Source organism: Bubalus bubalis, chromosome 2 (assembly GCF_019923935.1).
Source record: "Bubalus bubalis isolate 160015118507 breed Murrah chromosome 2, NDDB_SH_1, whole genome shotgun sequence".
Classification (NCBI taxonomy): domain Eukaryota; kingdom Metazoa; phylum Chordata; class Mammalia; order Artiodactyla; family Bovidae; genus Bubalus; species Bubalus bubalis.
Window position 1 is genome coordinate 70,824,862 of NC_059158.1, and position 21,598 is coordinate 70,846,459.

General features: G+C 41.7%; 1 protein-coding gene across 4 annotated transcripts in view; it reads right to left on the bottom strand.

The window, feature by feature from the left end:
* Positions 1 to 21,003, bottom strand: part of OSBPL6 (oxysterol binding protein like 6) — a 218,996-nt gene extending 197,993 nt beyond the window's left edge. For 3 of the 4 annotated variants that reach the window (XM_045163791.1, XM_045163790.1, XM_045163792.1), the window contains exon 1: positions 20,883 to 20,964. The gene's annotated coding sequence lies outside the window, so the exon portion shown is untranslated. Of the gene's footprint in view, positions 1 to 20,882 lie in introns of all 4 variants that reach the window. The other variant, XM_025274178.3, reaches the window with a different exon arrangement.
* Positions 21,004 to 21,598: the final 595 nt, after the last annotated feature.

Below are 21,598 nucleotides of genomic sequence, written 5' to 3' on the forward strand. Positions count from 1 at the left end.
GTATTGGAGCTTCAGCTTCAGCATCAGTCCTTATAATGAATATTCAAGGATTGATTTCCTTTAGGATTGACTGGTTTGATCTCCTTGCTGTCCAAGGGACTCTAAGAGTCTTTTCCAGCACCACAGTTCGAAAGCATCAATTTTTCCATCTCAGTCTTCTTTATGGTCCATCTCTCACATCCATACATGACTACTGGAAACACCATAGCTTTGACTACACAGACCTTTGTTGGCAAAGTGATGTCTCTACTTTTTAGTATGCTGTCTAGGTTTGTCATAGCTTAAAAGGGCAAGCCTCTTTTAATTTCATAGTCACCGTCCACAGTGATTCTGGAGCCCAAGAAAATAAAGTCTGTCACTGTTTCCATTTTTTCCCCCATTTATTTGCCATGAAGTGATAGGACTGGATTCCATGATCTTAGTTTTTGAATGCTGGGTTTTAAGTCAGTTTTTTTCACTTTTCTTTTTCAAAAGCCTCTTCATCAAAAGGCTTTTTAGTTCCTCTTCACTTAGGATGGTGTCAGCTACATATCAGGTTATTGATATTTCTCCCAGCAATCTTGATTCCAGCTTGTGATTCTTCCAGCACAGCATTTCCACAGTAAAGTCAAAAACTGAAATGCCTTCTTTACATCCTGACACATGGAGGCTTCCCTTTGAGTTTAGGAAACTGGGTTTTATGCTAATGCTTCTTTTAATCATCAATCAGGATTACTAATTTTAGTCATATTTTTCTATGTGCTAGATAGTATTTATACACTGAAGACAACCAAACCACTGTTAAAAATCCAAAGCATCCAATATACATATTCAACAGCCAATTTCCTCTCAGTAAATAAAAAAAAATTCATAAGCTATCACTCAGTAGTAGTCACACACAGCACAAACACCAATGATGTAGTAAATGTTGAGTTATTTAGACAAAGTTGAATTTGAAAGAAACTTTCTGTTTGAATATTTATTGAAGTACTAAGAGCTAATATATTCTCTATGATCATTTTAGTTGTCATGTCTTTGATCATCACTTCTATAACAGGGATGATTCCCTAACACTACTGGTGACAATCGGTTAGTTTTCCTATGAGCCAGAAGAGCACAGAACATTCAACACAACAACTTAAAACTTAGCTCTCAATCAGTTCAGTTCAGTTCAGTTGCTCAGTCATGTCTGACTCTCTGCGACCCCATGAACCACAGCACACCAGGCCTCCCTGTCCATCACCAACTCCCGGAGTTCACTCAAACCCATGTCCATTGAGTCAGTGATGCCATCCAGCCATCTCATCCTCTGTCGTCCCCTTCTCCTCCTGCCCTCAATCTTTCCCAGCGTCAGGGTCTTTTCAAATGAGTCAGCTCTCCGCATCAGGTGGCCAAAGTATTGAACCTTCAGCTTCAACATCAGTCCTTCCAATGAACATCCAGGACTGATCTCCTTTAGGATGGACTGGTTGGATCTCCTTGCAGTTCAAGGAACTCTCAAGAGTCTTCTCCAACACCACAGTTCAAGAGCATCAATTCTTCAGCACTCAGCTTTCCTCATAGTCCAACTCTCACATCCATACATGACCACTGGAAAAACCATAGCCTCAATCAGATCAGATCAGTCGCTCAGTCATGTCCAACTCTTTGAGACTCCATGAATCGCAGCACACCAGGCCTCCCTGTCCATCACCAACTCCCAGAGTTCAGTCAGACTCATGTCCATCGAGTCAGTGATGCCATCCAGCCATCTCATCCTCTGTCATCCCCTTCTCCTCCTGCCTCCAATCCCTCCCAGCATCAGAGTCTTTTCCAATGAGTCAACTCTTCGCATGAGGTGGCCAAAGTACTGGAGTTTCAGCTTCAGCATTATTCCTTCCAAAGAAATCCCAGGGCTGATCTTCAGAATGGACTCGTTGGATCTCCTTGCAGTCCAAGCGATTCTCAAGGGTCTTCTCCAACACCACAGTTCAAAAGCATCAATTCTTCGGCGCTCAGCCTTCTTCACAGTCCAACTCTCACATCCATACATGACCACAGGAAAAAACCATAGCCTTGACTAGATGGACCTTTGTTGGCAAAGTAATGTCTCTGCTTTTCAACATGCTATCTAGGTTGGTCATAACCTTCCTTCCAAGGAGTAAGCGTCTTTTAATTTCATGGCTGCAGTCACCATCTGTAGTGATTTTGGAGCCTCAATAGTATCCCTATAATTAAGGAAATCACTTGGGCAAATTTCTTAACCTTTTGCACCTCATTTTTCTCAGCTCTAAAATGGAACTAATATTAGTACTCATAATAGTACTTACTATGAATACAAAATGAGTTAATTCAAAAAGTGCTTAAAACAACAACTGTCACACATAAACTGCATATATATCAGCTATTATTATTGTGTCTACAGTTTCACCATGCTTAGACATTTTTTTGCTAAGCTTTCCCATACATTCTTAGCAAAAAATGGTTTTTAAAAACAATCTGAAGGGCTAGACTGTCAGGGGATATGTAACAAATGCCTCAAAAGGTTTATTTCCCTTAATCTAGCCACTCTAGGAAATAACTGGAATTGTACACAAAGATCTCTACACAAGGCCATTCATCAAGTTATTTATAATACCTCACTGCCTAGCTAGTATTAAGTATGGCATGTGCATAAAATGGAATATTCTGCATGTATTAAAAATTAAATTTAGCTAGGGAGACTAAAAAGATTAGCGGTTGCCAGGGGTTGGGGGGAGGGAGGGATGAATAGGCAGAGCACAGATGATTTTTAAGGCAGAAAAAGTACTCTGTACAATACTATAATGGTGCATACACGTTATTATCTATTTATCAAAACCTGCGGAATGTACAACACCAAGGGCGAACCATAATGTAAATTATGGACTCTGGGTGATGATGGTGTGCCAATCAATATAGGCATGTCGACTGTAACAAATGCACCATTCTGGTGGCAGGAGGGGGTGTTGATGGTGGGGGCTTGGCTTGTTTGGAGAAAGGGGGGAACACAGGAAATCTCTGTGCTCAATTTTGCCCTGAACCTAAAACTGCTCTAAAAATGAAATTCTATTTTAAAAATGAAGTTTAGGAGAATACTGAATGACACAAGAAATACTCATGATACATTGCTGATGAAAGAAAGCAATTTGTAAAGAACTAAAGGAATATACCCGCATATTAAAATTTACCTTCAGGTAAAATATACTGACTTTACAATATACTTTTCTGAGTTTGCAAGTTGTCCTACAATGAGGGTGTATCACTTTCAACACATAAAATCTTTTTAGGACTTTTCTTTAAAATATCACCCAGTTTTCAATTCAAAGTTATTGAAAAAAGGCATGTAGTTAAATAGAAAAGAAATAATCACTGACATTAATTGATTACTCTAACATCTCCATAAACCAAAACATCTCACTAATTACTTAAAATCCTGTAGCTTTGAGATATTATACATTCATTCATTCCACAAATATTTATTGAAATATGAACTGGGGCCTGGAAATAGAGCAGCACCTAAGCTAGACACTGAATATTAGGAGGCAAACAATAGCAAGTAAACACCCAAGGAGGGAGCTGTTCTCAGACTAGCATGCACCAAGGGTGATGGACGTCTTTCACCAGAGTGCTGGGGAAGGTGTCTCTGCCATTAGAACTGAAAGGTGAGGAGGAGCCGTCAGGCAAAGAGGTGGAAAGAGTTCTAAAGAAAGAAAAGAGAGAGTGCACAGGCCCACAATTGGGAACAACCAGCTTTATTTAAAGAACAGCAAGGAGGCCAATGTGGCTGGTCACCAGTAAATGTTGGTCTTAACTCTCCATCAAAATGCCTTGAGATTACTAAACAATTATTAGCTAAAACTGGTGACTTGTTCAGGCTTTGGGGCCAGGCAGGCTGGGTCTGATTCCAGGTTGATCACTTATCATAGATGGAAGGACTGTGAGCTGGTCACCTCCTCTTTGGACCATGGCTTGCATATCTGTAAAATGGAAGTAATAATACCTGCTGCAAAAGCAGCTGAAAGCCTTTAATTGAGTGGATGACTATCTTGACTATTTCAGACAATGTACGGCAGACCAAAAAAAAAAGGTAAATGAATGGCAGGTAGTCTTAAAAGTGTTCTTTAAGGAGTTACAAATTAGAACCTCCCAGAAATTTCACTATGTTTGAGTCACATCAAACAGACTATACCTTAACTGATGTGATGTTTTTTCAATTATATGTCATGTCCCAGAAATTCTGCTATTTCATCTTATTTTGTCAAGAAAAGCCAATGAATCCCCAACAAAGTCTCTCTGGCCCCAAGGAAGATGAGGAGGGAATGTTTTTCATGATTTTTCTTCAATTTTCACTCTCCTTAAATAAATTTTCTACAGTATTTGTGACAACCCATTTCTCTTCCTAGAAATTCTTTCCTTTCTTGTCTTAGGGACACGAGTCTTAGTCTTCTGCCTACTTATCAAACTATTCCTTCTCTACCTCAGATTTCTCCTGTTCTTCCCATCCCTTAATGATGTCATCATTCCTACATTTTTGTCCATGCTCCTCTTATCCATAATACCTCCTCAGATGCTTCCCAGCCTCCAGAGATACTCATAGTACGAAATCACATTCTCAGCATGACACTTAACTCATTACATTTCATGTTACACTAAATTATGTCTTATCTCCCCCATTGGATAGGCAGGTTCTTGAAAGTAGGATCAACGGCTTAATCATCTTTCCTTCTCCCTTAAGACCTAACAAACTCTCTTGAACATAGTCATTACTATAAGTAACTAAATAAGTAAGCATATAAAATACTTTTAACATTATTAACATTTTAACAGAGCCTTGCAAATTCTGTTGACAATTTTCTTATCTCTCTCAAATTAACTTTTGATGTATAAGAAGGCATAAGAGACACTGACTGTATTTACATTTTATACAATGAGTTTTATAATTAATGAATATTAATATATCTAATTTTCAATTAACATGCTAAAAATAATAACAGCTAACACTTACACAGCACTTATATATGCACTTTTAAGGAAATGTTTATGCATTAATTGTATCCTCTCAACAATGTTTTGAGTTAGGTATTATTTTTATATTTCCCCTTCTACAAGTGAGTTAACTAGGGCAGAGAAGGGTTAAATGATTTATTCAAAATCACACGATTTGTTCAAAATCGCATGATTTATTCAAAGTTACACAGCTGCACAAAACAAAGTCAGGATTTAAACACAGGTGGTCTTCACTCCAATCTAGACTTGTAATCCTGAACTTTATCTAAATAGTCATTCACCATAAAAATCTAATTTTACATAAGCATTTTAAAACTCATTTAGAACTTTTTATAGAAACTTGTTATCCATAAGTAATACAGTTTTCCTGTAATATAAACAAATATATCTGTATTAACTACAGCAAGTGAAGAGTAAGTCTTTAGTCACTCAGTCATGTTTGACTCTTTGCAACCCCATGGATTGCATCCCACCAGGCTCCTCTGTTCAAGGGATTTTCCAGGCAAGAATACTGGAGGGGGTTGCCATTCCCTTCTCCAGGGGATCTTCCCAACCTAGCGATTGAACCCAAGGATCCTGCTTTGCAGGCGGATTCTTTACCATCTGAGCCACCAGGGAAGCCCAAGTTCTGGCTAAAAGTACACATATACAATGCACTGATGCATACTTCATAATGTCAACTCTGCATTAAATATTACAATATTTTAAGTTACTTTATCCTACTTTTGAATGCTTAATGGTATTATCAACCCATGTGGAATTTTCTTGAGTGTCTTGGGAAATTTACATTTCCATATAGATTTTTCTAGATTCTGTATCTATTTTTAAGTTCCACAAAAACTAAGAATTTTCATAAATATGTACCAAAAATCACACGAATGCTACTTAGCATAGGTGTCACATAGGACAACCACAATAATGTTACAATCTTGCTGAAAATAACAATTTAATTTATGATGTCAGGTTTTTAGAGAATATTTAGCCTTAATTTCCTACCACTAGAAAATAATCTCCACTATCACAAAGTCTGCTTAATTCTCAGATGTTGCAATACTTAAAGCTTTTAGGCTAACTTAAAGCTTTTAGGTTAATAAACTCAAATATTGTAATGGAGAATTATACTATTAAAATGCAAAGTGAACTTCTAATCAACAAAATTCTTAATATGTGATTAGCTACTGCTGGAAGGCCTGATTTCTCAGCAGTTAATTTTTTTTAAGAAAAACTGTTTCAGTCTTTGCCTGACCAAAAGTAAAAATATCCAAAAGTGCTCAAAAGCAAAATTCCTTTGTCTTAAAAGTAACCTCCCCAAACCAGACGTTTTTTTGCTCCTTTAGGAGTGTAAAACCTAATGTACATACCTTCTAGTCCAAGAGGCTCACACCCCAGGTCCTTGCACTCGCTGTTTCCTCTACCAGGAAAGGATCTGCCCTAGACTTTCCCACAGTCTGACCCTTCCCATCATTCAGGCTCAGCTTAAATGTTACCACCTAGCAAGGCTTTGGTTGGTCAGTCCACCCAAAGACACTCACTGTTTAGGGCTAAATCGTGTCCCCAAAAGAAATACACTGAAGTCCTAACCCCCCAACACCTAAGAACGTGACCTTAATTGTTAAAAGGGTTGTAGAAAGGTAGTTAATTAAGATGAGGTCTTACTAGTGTAGGGGTGACTCTTAATCCATTACGACTGGTGTCCTTATATAAAGGAGAGACACACAGAGACAGAGACACAAAGAAGGCCATGTAAAGAAGGAGGCAGAGACTGGTTATACTTAGTAAGCAAGGAATGCTTACTAACACAAACCAAGGAATTCCTGGGGCTGCCGGAAGGTGGAAGAGGCAAGGAAGGAGCCACCTTGATTCTGGACTTTTAGCCTCCAGCACTGAGAAAAAGTAACTCTATTGTTTTAAAGCAGCCAATTAATGGTACTTTGTTATGGCAGCCCTAGGAAACTAATACACCCACCACCACCACCATCACCACCAAATGCTCTTGCCCCATTCGGTTCAGTTCAGTCGCTCAGTCGTGTCCTACTCTTTGCAACCCCATGAATCAAAGCACGCCAGGCCCCCCTGTCCATCACCAACTCCTGGAGTTCACCCAGACTCACGTCCATCGAGTCAGTGATGTCATCCAGCCATCTCATCCTCTGTCGTCCCCTTCTCCTCCCGCCCCCAATCCCTCCTAGCATCAGAGTCTTTTCCAATGAGTCAACTCTTCTCATGAGGTGGCCAAAGTACTGGACTTTCAGCTTTAGCATCATTCCTTCCAAAGAAATCCCAGGGCTGATCTCCTTCAGAATGGACTCGTTGGATCTCCTTGCAGTCCAAGGGACTCTCAAGAGTCTTCTCCAACACCACAGTTCAAAAGCATCAATTCTTCGGCACTCAGCCTTCTTCACAGTCCAACTCTCACATCCATATATGACCACTGGAAAAACCATAGCCTTGACTAGACGGACCTTTGTTGGCAAAGTAATGTCTCTGCTTTTCAATATGCTATCTAGGTTGGTCATAACTTTCCTTCCAAGGAGTAAGTGTCTTTTAATTTCATGGCTGCAGTCACCATCTGCAGTGATTTTTGGAGCCAAAAAAAAATAAAGTCTGACACTGTTTCCACTGTTTCCCCATCTATTTCCCATGAAGTGATGGGGCCGGATGCCATGATCTTTGTTTTCTGAATGTTGAGCTTTAAGCCAACTTTTTCACTCTCCTCTTTCACTTTCATCAAGAGGCTTTTGAGTTCCTCTTCACTTTCTGCCATAAGGGTGGTGTTATCTGCATATCTGAGGTTATTAATATTTCTCCCGGCAATCTTGATTCCAGCTTGTGCTTCCTCCAGCCCAGCATTTCTCATGATGTACTCTGCATATAGGTTAAATAAGCAGGGTGACAATATACAGCCTTGACGTACTCCTTTTCCTATTTGGAACCAGTCTGTTGTTCCATGTCCCGTTCTAACTGTTTTTTCCTGACCTGCATACAAATTTCTCAAGAGGCAGATCAGGTGGTCTGGTATTCCCATCTCTTTCAGAATTTTCCACAGTTTATTGTGATTCCTGTCCTTATAGTTCTTAATGCCATTTAAAACAGCAATGTACTTTTACTGACTGTGTCTATTATCATGACAGTTTTAGGAGAACAGGGACCTTTTCTGATTTCTAAGCACAAATATTTTGTCAAATAAATTAACCATCCTGTTAAGATTAGAGAAGGTGAGAATGATAACTCATTGCCAATATTCACAGCAACTATAAACAAAGTCTAATATCCAGATCTAACCAGCACTAACTAGACTTCATGCCATCTTAACTATTTTGCTCTATCTGTAAAATGAACCCCTGAGCTAAAGAAAAACAACTTCAGAAAAATAAGGGGTAAAAAACATTCCCTGCTTACTACTTCAAAGATGTGGCTGAAAAAAAAAATTACTTCGGTATTTCCCATATGTCAGAAGATAAACTCACCTCCTGGAAGGGCAGCACACACAGGTATCAGAAAGCTGACTCTTAATGGAAGGAGAAAACAAAGATCTGGGGAGGAGTGGAGGCAGTCAGTTAAAAGTCAAAGAAGAAGAAGATGTCTAGGGTTATTTGGTAAAGGAGCAATTCATGCAGCCCCACAGCCAAAGTCTTCTGTATTAAAGAGGAGAATAAGAATGTACACTTGTAGGGAGGACTTCCCTGGTGGTCCAGTGGTTAAGAATCTGCCTGCCAGTGCAGGACACGCAGGTTCAATCTCTGGTCCAGGAAGATTCCACACACCCCTGAGCCAACTAAGCCCATGCACACAACTACTTAAGCCCTCTTTCCTAGAGCCCCTGTTATTCAACGAGAAGCCACTGCAACACGAAGCCTGCACCCCACAACTAGAGAAAAGCCTTCGCAGCATCGAAGACCCAGCACAGCCAAAACAAAAACAAAAAAATTTTTAAACGTACACTCAGTCCAGAGTTACTACTGTCATTTGATTGGACTCTGTTGTTGGTTGATGGGGGGAGGTCTCCATGTGCAATTTTTTTAATGTGAAGTATAGAAAACATTCTAGAGAGATTTCTATTCTTAAAAAAAAAAGGAGGCTTAAAATTAGGAGAAGAGTTCATAATTAATGGGGTTGTCACTTTTTGGAAACGCTTCTTTCCTTGATAATGTTAGAAAAACACAGAGTTGCGAAGCAGGGAAGTGCGAAGCAACCACAGAGTGGACACCTAAGGAGCTCTGAAGACAGAAAGGAATGAGAAAGAGCTCTGGCCCTAAAAAAGGGGTGCCCTTCTAACTTGGGAAAGCAAATCTTACAAGAAGGCAACCAAATGCAGTCGCACAGTGGACCTGGGAAAGAAGGATAAGCCGCTGGGCTGCAAGGAACTCTGACTGCCATGTGGGGTTCAAAAAGGGAAGAGAGCATCCCAGGCAAAATGGCTGCACGATGGGGGCTGCGAAGGAACAAAAGGCCTCTGTTGGGAAGGGGCAGAGGGGCACCCTGGCAAGGAGCCAGAGGTGGGCTGACCTTGTGACTGATGACTGCTTTACTCTACACTGGTCAGAAACTGGGATTTTTCTACTTTGACTTTCCACATATAATCAACTAATTTTCAAAGAACCAGTTAAAAAAAAAAAATCTGCTTAATATAACTGCAGCTGGTATTTGATTTCCAAGTCACCTCTGAATTTACAGGGACACAGGGAAGGTTGGCATTAAATCAGTTATCACTGGACAAGTCTAGGGAAAAACTGTAGTTATTTTGGTCTTCTGGCTATTTGGATTTTAGGCAAATGGGAAATTAAGGCATGATTAATAATTGTACTTTCTGTCTTCATAAGACTTAATAGTTCTCCAAGTGTTTTCATGTACTAATTGGAAATATGGTCACTCCAATAACCACTGTTTTGCTGTCATTTATCAGATAAAGCTCCCAGGTGTTACTGGCCCAGGGTCAGATGCTTAACAAGCAAAGAAGCTGGGAACAGAACTTGGGTATCCATGATATTAATACCTCCTCCAGGGCTCTTCCTGTCAAACGATACTGCTTCTCCAAAGTGGGTACTGTGATAAAAAGCACCAAAAGATAGCAGGCCATTTTCAAAGAGCGATACAGTTAAGGGGGGAAGAAAAAGTTGAATGTCTGGCAAGAAGAAGTACAATACCATGTTTACATGTATTTTATTTAACATATGCTACTGAGTCTCTTATAGAAATGTAAACGTTCATTCATGTCAAACTAAACCTGCTCCTAAACTCCCACTGGGAACCAGACACATTAGATACACAGGTTAAGTATCAAATGCATCCTGAAATTTCAATAGCCAAGGAAAGTTACATAAGGAATCTTCCAGATACTGACACACATGCCCCAAAGAGCTGGCCAGTGCCTCCTCTTCTGTGATAAAGAGTTTCTCTGACCTCTCTCCACTTACCTCTATCATTCTCTGCTCTTCAAATCACCCTACTCTGACAGCCAACTCTTCTCATGGTATGCCACTTCCTCTTCTGTGATAAAGAGTTTCTCTGACCTCTCCTCACTCACATCTATCATTCTCTGCTCTTCAAATCACCCCACTCTGACACCCAACTCTTCTCATGGTACACTACTTCGAGGCTGCTGCCTATTCCTCCTAGTTTCTAAACAAACTTGAAAAAGACCATAGCTACTAAACTATCAGAACTTCCAAAGAGAAAAGTAATGCATGTATTTAGTTGATTCATTTATCAGGATATATATTTAATTCTCGGAGAAAGCGATAGCAACCCACTCCAGTACTCTAGCCTGGAAAATCCCATGGATGGAGGTGCCTGGTGGGCTGCAGTCCATGGGGTCACTAAGAATCAGACATGACTGAGTGACTTCACTTTGACTTATTTAATTCTAACTTCTAAAGGTTAAAAGAAAGAGACTGATGTAACATTTCCCCACTGTATATTTGGTGAGTGTCATTCCTGATTTAAAATGACCAATTCCAAATGAAGGCTATGTCTATTAACTTTGCATAAATATGTATTAATGATGATAATTAAAACTATTTTTATTTCTTTTAAGGAAAATTATTTTGCAGTACAATACCTCTGGTAGTTACCAACTTTTTCCTTTTCTTTAGTATAACTCATAGTTATTCACATTACTGCTTTTAAAAGCCATATCAGCACACAATTACTCTTCCCAAAGTTATGACCCACTAACCATTCAACTGTTTCCTTAGCTTTCTCCTTCTTACTATTCTATAACTTAGTATTAGATACCCTTTATGGGCATTAGAGGGGTAAAGACAAGATGAAACCATCACCCTATGAATGCATGAGTTTAAGAGTAGAATATCATAAATGGTTTCAGAAGTCATTAGAAAAATATTCCATGAAATGGTTTTTTCAAGGGATGAAGGGAATCGTCTTAGCTATAAAACAAGGAAGGTGGAAGAGACAGTGATTCCCAGAATGGGCACTTTAAAAAAATGCACATTCCTGGACACCATACCAAACCTCAAGGGTAGCAGAGGACCTCAAGCCTGTGGCCTATAAAATGACTTTCTCTCCACTTTATCATGTCAGCTGCATCTTATGAAGTTAGGCTGCCATGACTACCATCTCTCTTTCTGTGTTCTACCAGCCTCAGGCTTCTGCCACCACCTTCTTTGATGTCTGTTCCCCCTGAACTCTCATCTGCACCCTGGTCCTAACCAACTCCCTTGAGTCTCCTTTCCAGGAAGACCTGTTAGCTAGGGCACAGTGGCAAGGGCAGGGCAACTGCAGAGAACCAAGGTCGTGCCAACTCTGTCCCCAAAGGCAACCGCTGCCAGTTTCCCTCCTCTTTGAACTTTAGCCTGTCAGGGTGGCAGTGAGGGTGAGTCTTTATGACAACTATATCATGTTCCTCTATCAACACAGAACAGGACCCAACGTTGCAAAGGAACGCTATTGGTTACAACTACTCAACATTCTCGATCAACACAAGGGATCCTCACGAAATTTAAAAACTATCTCGGCTTGAATACTTAATATGTTCAGATATTTAAGAGTTCAAATAGTAGTGGAGGTATACTTAAACAGTATGCTAAATAAGTGTCCTTCTCATTCCCACCCCAAACACCCAGTTCTCTTCCTTGGAGCTAATCACTGTTACTAGTTCATTGTGTCACCTTCAAGAGATAGTCTCCAGAGTCACAAACATAAGCACATATTTAACATCAATGACCACAAACTGCTCTGCACCTTGATTTGTTCCCTTCTTACATCTTAGAGATCATTCCACGTCAGCAAATACAGAACCACTCCACAAATATAGATCATTCCACATCAGCTTTATAACAGCTACCTAGTCTTGTTTCTGCTCCCTATTTAACCAATCTCGTATTGATGGATCTCTTGCTCTCTAAATCTTTGTTGTTACAGACAATGCCACAGTGGATGTCTTGGTGAAATTCATTTTGCAATGTACAAATACATCTGTAGCAAAATTTCTTAGATTTCCTGGGATGAGAAGACAGGTGGCTTTTTAATTTTGGCAATATTGCCAAATTGCTATCCACAGATGCTGTGCCATTTTTTACCCCTACTAACCTGGGATTTCTTTGGAAGGAATGATGCTAAAGCTGAAACTCCAGTACTTTGGCCACCTCATGTGAAGAGTTGACTCATTGGAAAAGACCCTGATCTGGGAGGGAATGGGGGCAGGAGGAGAAGGGGACGACAGAGGATGAGATGGCTGGATGGCATCAGTGACTCAATGGATGTGAGCCTGAGTGAACTCCGGGAGTTGGTGATGGACAGGGAGGCCTGGCGTGCTGCGATTCATGGGGTCACAAAGAGTCGGACACGACTGAGTGACTGAACTGAACTGAGCTGAACAATGTATGCGCCCATCAGTTTCTGTGAAGCCCTGCCACCCCAAGGAATTAACATACATTAAGATCTTTGCCAATTTAACAGGTTAAATAGTTTCAAATTGCATTTCTTTATGAGTTGAGCATAATTTTATATTTGTGAGTGCCACTAGTAATTCCTTTTCTGTGAACTGTTTCTTCATTTCCTTTGCCCCTTTTCTAGTAGATTAACAGTCATTTTTCTCATTGATACATAGGAGCTCTTTGGATATTAAGAAGTAAACCCTAGTCTATGACACATTAAAAATAGTTTCTTCCTGGTGTGATGATGTTTTCTCTTTCCTCTTATACATACATACTGCTGCTGCTGCTGCTTCTAAGTCGCTTCAGTCGTGTCCGACTCTGTGCGACCCCATAGACAGCCTCCTACCAGGCTCCTCTGTCCCTGGGATTCTCCAGGCAAGAACACTGGAGTGGGTTGCCATTTCCTTCTCCAATGCAGGAAAGTGAAAAGTGAAAGTCAAGTCGCTCAGTCATGTCCAACTCTTAGCGACCCCATGGACTGCAGCCTACCAGGCTCCTCCGTCCATAGGATTTTCCAGGCAAGAGTACTGGAGTGGGGTGCCATTGCCTTCTCCCTTATACATACTACCTTTTCTTAAATGAAATGAATTTATCAATTTCCGTCTTATGCCTTCTTTTTTTCTTTAAGGTGTTTAAAAACTTCTTTTTAAGTGTTGAAATAGACATCTTCTACAATGAAGTGAAGTGAAGTGAAAGTCGCTCAGTTGTATCTGACTCCTTGCGACCCCATAGACTATATAGTCCATGGAATTCTCCGGGCCAGAATACTGGAGTGGGTACCTTTCCCTTCTCCAGGAGATCTTCCCAACCAGAATACTGGAGTGGGTAGCCTTTCCCTTCTTCAGGGGATCTTCCCAACCCAGGGATTGAACGGAGGTCTCCCTCATTGCAGGCAGATTCCCTACCAACTGAGCGATCAGGGAAGCCCATCATCTATAGACCATCTCTTTAGATTTACATGTTTATTTCTTCTGTTGGCATTTTTTGAAATAAAACTGTAAGACAAGCTGGGATATAATATACCCATCTACTTCCTTCCATGAGCTTCCTGTTCCATTTTACTGAGTTTCTATAAAATTTGATCTCTTCTTTTCCCTGCTTTCTTCCTAAAGTTTCCTACATTTGCTTGACCTACCTTGGAGATCACACTCTTTTTATAGTTCTTGCTCAATTTGAAGTTTATTGAGATCAAAAAGAATTTCATTAATGGCTTTTCATAATCAACATGCCATTCAAACTGCGCTACTTTTTCTATTTTAGGGAAATTATACCACAAAAACTGTTCAGATTGTTGCCTGATGGGGTGTGAATATGCAAAAGCTTGTCTAGCTGCTAGAGACAAACAAAAAGCAAAAATGTTATCTTAATTTAAAATAAATCAGACTTTCCTCTTTATCTCCAGAGATGACATGTAACAAAAATGTTTTAATTGCAATGTTCCTTTAGATACTTTATTTTTTAAACTTTAGTAGCTGATCATAGTATGTTACTGGTAGCAACACTGTATTATGTATAAAAATATACCAAGGTAACTTCAAATTTATGATAAAACTTAAGCACTGGTTTAGGAGCTGTGAAATAAAGCTACTGCTGGAAATTGAGGCCACGTTTATTTTAGATTTGACTTTTGAAAAAAAAAAAGATTCTAAAAATATACTGCTGTTGTTCTCCCTTCTACTTCCACACTTTTCAAAAGGTGGATAGGTCTGTCTCAAGAGTTATAGTAAGAATTGCCTCAATAAGATACAAGGTAAAAAAGTAAGAGCTGATGTCCTGTTCCTGACGATTCCCTCTACACTTCAATTTTGTATCATATTAGCTTATGGAAAGAATGACAAAGGAAAAGAGAGAAGCACAAGGTAATTTAATTTCCCCTATCCTTTCCCATCCATTGAGTTAAAAGGCAAAGCTATGGGTATCAAAATAGCAAACATCAAAAAATTTTAAATAATGATATTTATTTAATCCCTCATCACACCCTCAAAAATGAAGATTTTTCTCTAAAAATCTAAGAAAAACTTCAGAATAAATGTTCAATTTCACTTCCTATACCAACCACTCAAAGAAAATGACAGAAAAAAAGCTTAAAATCCACTGAAGATGTTGCTATTGATTCATCTTGTTATTCACCTACCCATAATTTAGGGTTCCTGTTACCACCAACAGAAGTAAATTATTTGGCACACTATCTTCTAAAGGAGCTGGCACCTCACTGGGCAAGTCTCAGGGCCTCAGTTTTTCCACTTGTAAAATGGGAGAGGTTGGAATTGGAATAAAAGATTTTTTAAGCCCTTCTCTCTTCATGGCAAATAGATGGGGAAACAGTGGCAGACTTTATTTTGGAGGGCTCCAAAATCACTGCAGACGGTGACTGCAGCCATGAAATTAAAAGACGCTTACTCCTTGGAGGGAAAGTTATGACCAACCTAGATAGCATATTCAAAAGCAGAGACATTACTTTGCCAACAAAGGTCCGTCTAGTCAAGGCTATGGTTTTTCCAGTGGTCATGTATGGATGTGAGAGTTGGACTATAAAGAAAGCTGAGCACTGAAGAATTGATGCTTTTGAACTGTGGTGTTGGTGAAGACTCTTGAGAGTCCCTTGGACTGCAAGGAGATCCAACCAGTCCATCCTAAAGAAACCAGTCCTGAATATTCATTGGAAGAACTGATGTTGAAGCTGAAACTCCAATACTTTGGCCACTTGATGCGAAGAGCTGACTCATTTGAGAAGACCCTGGCGCTGGGAAAGATTGAGGGTGGAGGAAGGGGACGACAGAGGATAAGACGGATGGCATCACCGATTCAATGGACATGAGTTTGAGTAAGCTCCAGGAGTTGGTGAAGGACCAAGAAGGCAATGGCACCCCACTCCAATACTCTTGCCTGGAAAATCCCATGGATGGAGGAGCCTGGTAGGCTGCAGTCCATGAGGTCGCTAAGAGTCGGGCACGACTGAGCGACTTCACTTTCACTTTTCACTTTCATGCATTGGAGAAGGAAATGGCAGCCCACTCCAGTGTTCTTGCCTGGAGAATCCCAGGGACGGGGGAGCCTGCTGGGTTGCCGTCTATGGGGTCGCACAGAGTCGGACACGACTGAAGCGACTTAGCAGCAGCAGCAGCAGGGAGGCTTGGCATGCTGCAGTCCATGCGGTCGCAGAGAGTCAGACACGACTGAGCGACTGGACTGAACTGAACTGAACACCTCTAACACTGTGTGCGTATGTGTGTGTGTGTGAGTGTGCGTGCGCACGCACGTGTGTGTGTGTGTGTGTGTTGCTCAATCGTGTCTGACTCTTTGCAACCCTATGGACTGTAGCCCGTGAGGCTCCTCTGTCCATGGGATTTCCCAGGCAAGACTACTGGAGTGGGTTGCCATTTCCTTCTCCAGGGGATCTTCCTGACCCAGGGATCGAACCCAGGTCTCCGGCATTGCAGGCAAATTTTTACCATCTGAGTCAACAGGGAAGCCTTCTAACACCTTATCTAATATAAATGTCATTCAAGAATCAGCACATCAAGGAAATATAAGTATTTTCGGTGTCTGGGTACCTTCTTCATATATTTTATGAATTGGCCTCTAGGTTTTATTGAATAGAAAAATATACAATCCATCATCTCTAAAGGAGAAGATAAACTTTTGTATATTAATCATGAATTCTTTGTACTCAGTCTCATAATCCTGGTGATATTAAATATTATATTAAATGATAATCTGCCAATATTTTACTTAATTATATTTACCTATTTAAAATTATTTTTATGTACTTAAGCTTATTTTTTAATTTACTTAAGCTTATATTACAGGTTAAGTAACATACTTAATGTTCTCTCTAGCCTAGTTATCCCTTAGATAGTCTTGGATATCAAACTAGTTGGAGTGGCCTCCTTGGAGTAGCTCTGTCCTTTGTCAACTTACTATATAGATTTTCTGAGACACTGGCCCTATCCATTGGAATTCTCTCACCTGGAGAAGTTTTTATTTTCAAGTAATCTGCAAAACCACTGCAAGAAAGAGTCTTCAGACATTTCTGCTTCTCATAATTCATCACTCTATTAACATTATCCTTTTACAGATATTTAGCATTTGTTTTATACTATATTTTAAGAAAAACTACATTCATACAAACACAATGTAAGTGAATACCCACTTACAAGAAAACATTTCACATAATCCACCAGGAACTTCGTCTTGAAACCATCAAGATTTAATACGCTCTTGAGATTCCTGTAATACCCAAGTTGGACCTCTTAATAACCATTCATCTTTGTCTATTTTCTATTTTTCTCTTTAAAAGTCAATTCAACACTGTCATGTTCCATTCCCAGCAAATCTGAACTCAACCATCCAACTATCCCTTCCCTGATCTCTGTCTTTCTCCTACTTGACAACATGTGTCTTCACGACAATAGGACTTAACCATGAATAAGTCCTTTTACAGCTTCTGTTACATAAATCTGGAAAAAGTTTAGGGAACAAAAGAAAAAATAGACACTTCATGCAAATTATAAAAGCAGAGCCAGATCCACCCCACACACATGCATACATATTCAACAGTGATTTGTTTTTGGTAGATGCTGTTTTGAGTAGATTCTTAAGGGCAGGCATGTTTTTGACCCAGCACCTAACAAGGCATCTGGCACATACTAGGTGTTCAGTAAACGCAGGCTGAACGAAGAAGAACATGCAATATCACTGCCACATGAGACCCATAGGAGTGATCGGCCAAGGGTTTGGCAATCAAATGGATGGACATAGTGTGCGTGTGGGCTAAGTAGCTTCAGTCATATCCAGCTCTTTGTGAACCTATGGACCACAGTCTGCCAGGCTCCTCTGTCCAGGGGATTCTCCAGGCAAGAATACTGGAGTAGGTTGCCATGCCCTCCTCCTGGATATCTTCCCTACCCAGGAACTGAACCCGCATCTCTGGGGTTCCCTACACTGGCAGATAGGTTCTTTACCACTAATACCAGCTGGGAAGTCCAGGAATGGATACAAAACTACTTCCAAAGTTCATGGAGACTCAGAAAAACACTAGAAGGGCAGACCACTAAGTTCAGTAACTGACATATCAGTATCAGAAAACATATATCATGTCAGTTATCCCTAAAATTAACTTTAGTTCATATTCTTGATCAAAGCTACTAAGTTCACTCTGAATTTCAAATCATTGAATATATCTATTCAGGGGATGTAAGGAATGTATAGCTGAAGCAGGGGATGTGGATAATCATCCCTGAATAATAGAGGTTTATAGTCCTTTATTCTCTTATGAGCTTCTTTTTTGATAACTTCTGACTTTAGTGGTAAACAACAAGGTTTTTTTCTTGGGAGGTCTTTCTTTCTTCTCTCTATCTGTCTTAAAGATGTTGCCACATTGTCATTCAACTGCTTTTGGAACTACCAGCAAGATGTTCTCCAAATCACTATGCCAAGGGAAAGCAATTTAACACACACACATACACGTATGCTTGTTTGTATTTGATTATTTGTGTTTGCTTGTTTCCCTGGCTTCTGTAAGTTAGTACAATTTTGGAAAATAATTTGGCAATTTATATAAGTTGAATATTCACACATCCTACACAATCAACAATTCTATACCTTGGTATTCACCCAAGGGAAACACCTGCCCATGTACCCCAGGAAATATGAATGAGCAAAGCAGCATTCTGCAATCTTCTTAAAAATGAAAAAAAAAAAAGGGTTATTGGTAGGAGAGCGGGGAAACATTTTGTTACAGATACATGATGGAATATTGTACAGCAGTGTAAGTCAATGAACTTACAACATAGACGAATCATAGTGACATAATGTTGAGTGGGGAAAAAAAGTTTCACACATCAACAGATAGTACATGAGACCTTTTCTCAAAATCAAAAACAAACTAAAAAAAGGTATTATAATTATTACTTAAGCTCTGCAGTTAAACAACAACAACAACAAAAATTCTCTTTTGAGAATTCCTGCTTTATCCTTCCATAGAGGACCACAAACTTCTATCTACTTATGCATTAACCTAACTCTACAATTATAGAATTATGTATAATTCTATACAATTCTTCAACAATGCTACAGATATCCAACAACAAATATTTCATCTTGGAAGGACTTTATCTTTCTTCTTGGAATAAAGTTAACTAACACAAGGTTAAAGCAATCTAAGGACAAGAAAACTTATTTTAAGCAATTCTGTAAAAGTCTAATAGAATCACATTTTACTATAGCCAAGGGACAACTGACAAATCATCATAATCTGAAACTAAGATATCCCAAAAGGAATTCATGCACTGATTGTATAATTGAGCTATCAACATCAAAACTGAAAATATGGGCAAACCCTGGATTTTTTAGGCTTTCTAAAAGCAAAGATTTTAATTTCAAAATACTGTGTTTCTACTTGGAGAAAATAAAACCACATTATTTTTAGGGGGAAACACATGACATTCCGCGTAAAAGAATGATAGGAATAATAGTCCACCTATCAGGGCCTTCCTTATAACCCAAGGAAGGCTATGCATACATATTCTTTATAGGTGATTATAGCCCAGTTACACTGCAGCTTCCCTTCGACCTTGGGAACTCTGCTCATTCTGAGTTACTGCGAGGTCTTCTGTTTCATTTATTATTAGTCTTTGTATCTGCAATGCTGTAGCACTGGATAGGAATATCAACATTGCGAGATCGCAGTACCTAAAACTGTAGAAATGCTTCCAAAAAAACAAAAAAAAAGGAGGAGGGGGGGGGAAATACTACCAAGAGGAAAATAAAGTTAATGATATTAAGATGGCCTATTAAATTTTTTACTTTTGGAGAGAGACCATATTTGCTAATCATCTCTGTGAAATACAACTATCCGTTAGCATACAATTTTTAAATTTAAGAAAAGATAGTCAAGAAAAAAAATTGGTATGGGGAGGGGGGAATCACAATTTACTAAAACTAGTCCAGCGATTTAAAAATGGAAATTCGTATAGAGAAAAATCCTCTAGGACTTTACATCCGGGAGAAAGAAATAATCTGGCACCCCTGTGGGTTCACTTAGTTTCGTGTCAATTGCTTCACGTCCATTATGTAATGCTTTCCCCAGCTTTAAGTCTCTATGTTTAAGCTACCTTCAGGTATATAACAGAACTGCTACAAAATCAGTACCTGGCCATAACTTTCAAAAACAGCTCGAAAGATGTCATTCAGATATATCTGTATTCAGCAGAGGCTTTTTTTTTAAAAAAATGTGCTGGTGTCATTACTTCTCCCCGGCTTCCTCCCCAGGTCTCCCATCCCTTCCTCCCCACTATCTCCGGCCACACGTTTTGCGGGCAGCTCCCGGCTGGATGCAGGGGAAGCACGTCTTGACTGCAATGCAAACCCTGTCCCGGTCTGAACCAGGGAAGGCAGGCTCGGGCCCGGCCGGGGGTGTGAACGAAGGCTGCAGAGAAGGCTGCAGGGGAGCCAGCAGCGGGTGGGCAGGGGTGCCCCGAGAGGGCAGTCCGCAGTGCACGCGCACAATAAAACCCAATGCACAACTTCCCAGCCGCTCCTCTCGGCTCCCCAGCTTCCCAGAAAGGTGCGGCGTAGGCGTTAGCTGGAGCGGGCGCGGGCGCGCGGGTTCGGTTCTCCGCCGACAATTACATCAGTCCCTGTCCCTGCCCCAGCTTCCAACCCAGCAGCCGGGGCGCGGGGAGCGCGGCGGGATGCGGGCGGGAGAGCCGGGCGCCCGGAATTCCCCACCACGAGGGGGAGGGGAGGGCGGGGAGCGGGGACCATGACCCAGACGCCCCCTCCCACCACGGCCGCGGGGCGGGATTGTCACCGCCACCTCCTGCTCTCCAGCCAGGGGAACCTCCGGAAGGCTACGACGCCTCGGGGGCCCAAAGCGGGACTGCCCGGCTGCGCGTCCCTGAGGGTCCTCGGCCCTCCGGCCGCGCACAATGCCCCCGGGCCGCGGTGCGGGCACCGTCGTGCGGCTCCGGGTGTCCCCTCCGCAGCTAAGACACCTACCGGGAAGACGAGCGGTGCAGCCGATGGTGCGGTGGCAGCGACGGGAGGCGGGAGACGGCCCCGGCGGACGGGCGCGCGGGCCGGCCGGGGAGCCGAGGCGCGGGCGCCGCCTGCGTGGAGCCGCGGTCTCCGGCACCCACAGCAGCGGCGGCGGCGGCGGCGCTGCGCCTCCAGTGGTCCGCGGCGCCGCAGCCCCTCCTCTCCCACGGGCGGGGCGCGCTGGCGGGGCGGCGCTCCCGGCTCCCCGCCCCCGGCTCCCGCTGGCTGGCGGAGCTGGAGTGGAACCGCTGCTCGCCGGACCTGCTGGACACCTTCTCCGAGCCTCCGGGAGAGCCGCGGGCTGGGCGCGCCGAGCCTCGGGACGCGCAGGGGTCTCACTGCCTGGGCTCACCCCCGGCCGGCCCCGGTGGGAACACCCCTGCTGTCCAGAGACCACAGCCGTGGAGCCCCTGACCCGGCAAACCCGGGCCTGAACGCCGTAGAAACGACCCGGTTCGCCCTAGCTCCAGCCAGCGGAGGTGGACCAGCCCTGGCTCGCACGGGTTGGCCCAGATGGTCCCAGCGCTCGGGGCCCGGAGAGCAGCCGCTCGAACACCGTGGGAGAGCGGATTCGGAAGAGAACAGCAGCCCGGTCACCTCCCCGGGGACGATGCCCAGCCCCCGTCTCGGGCCTTCATTCAGGTGATCAGTAAACAGATAGGACTGCGTTTGCCTGC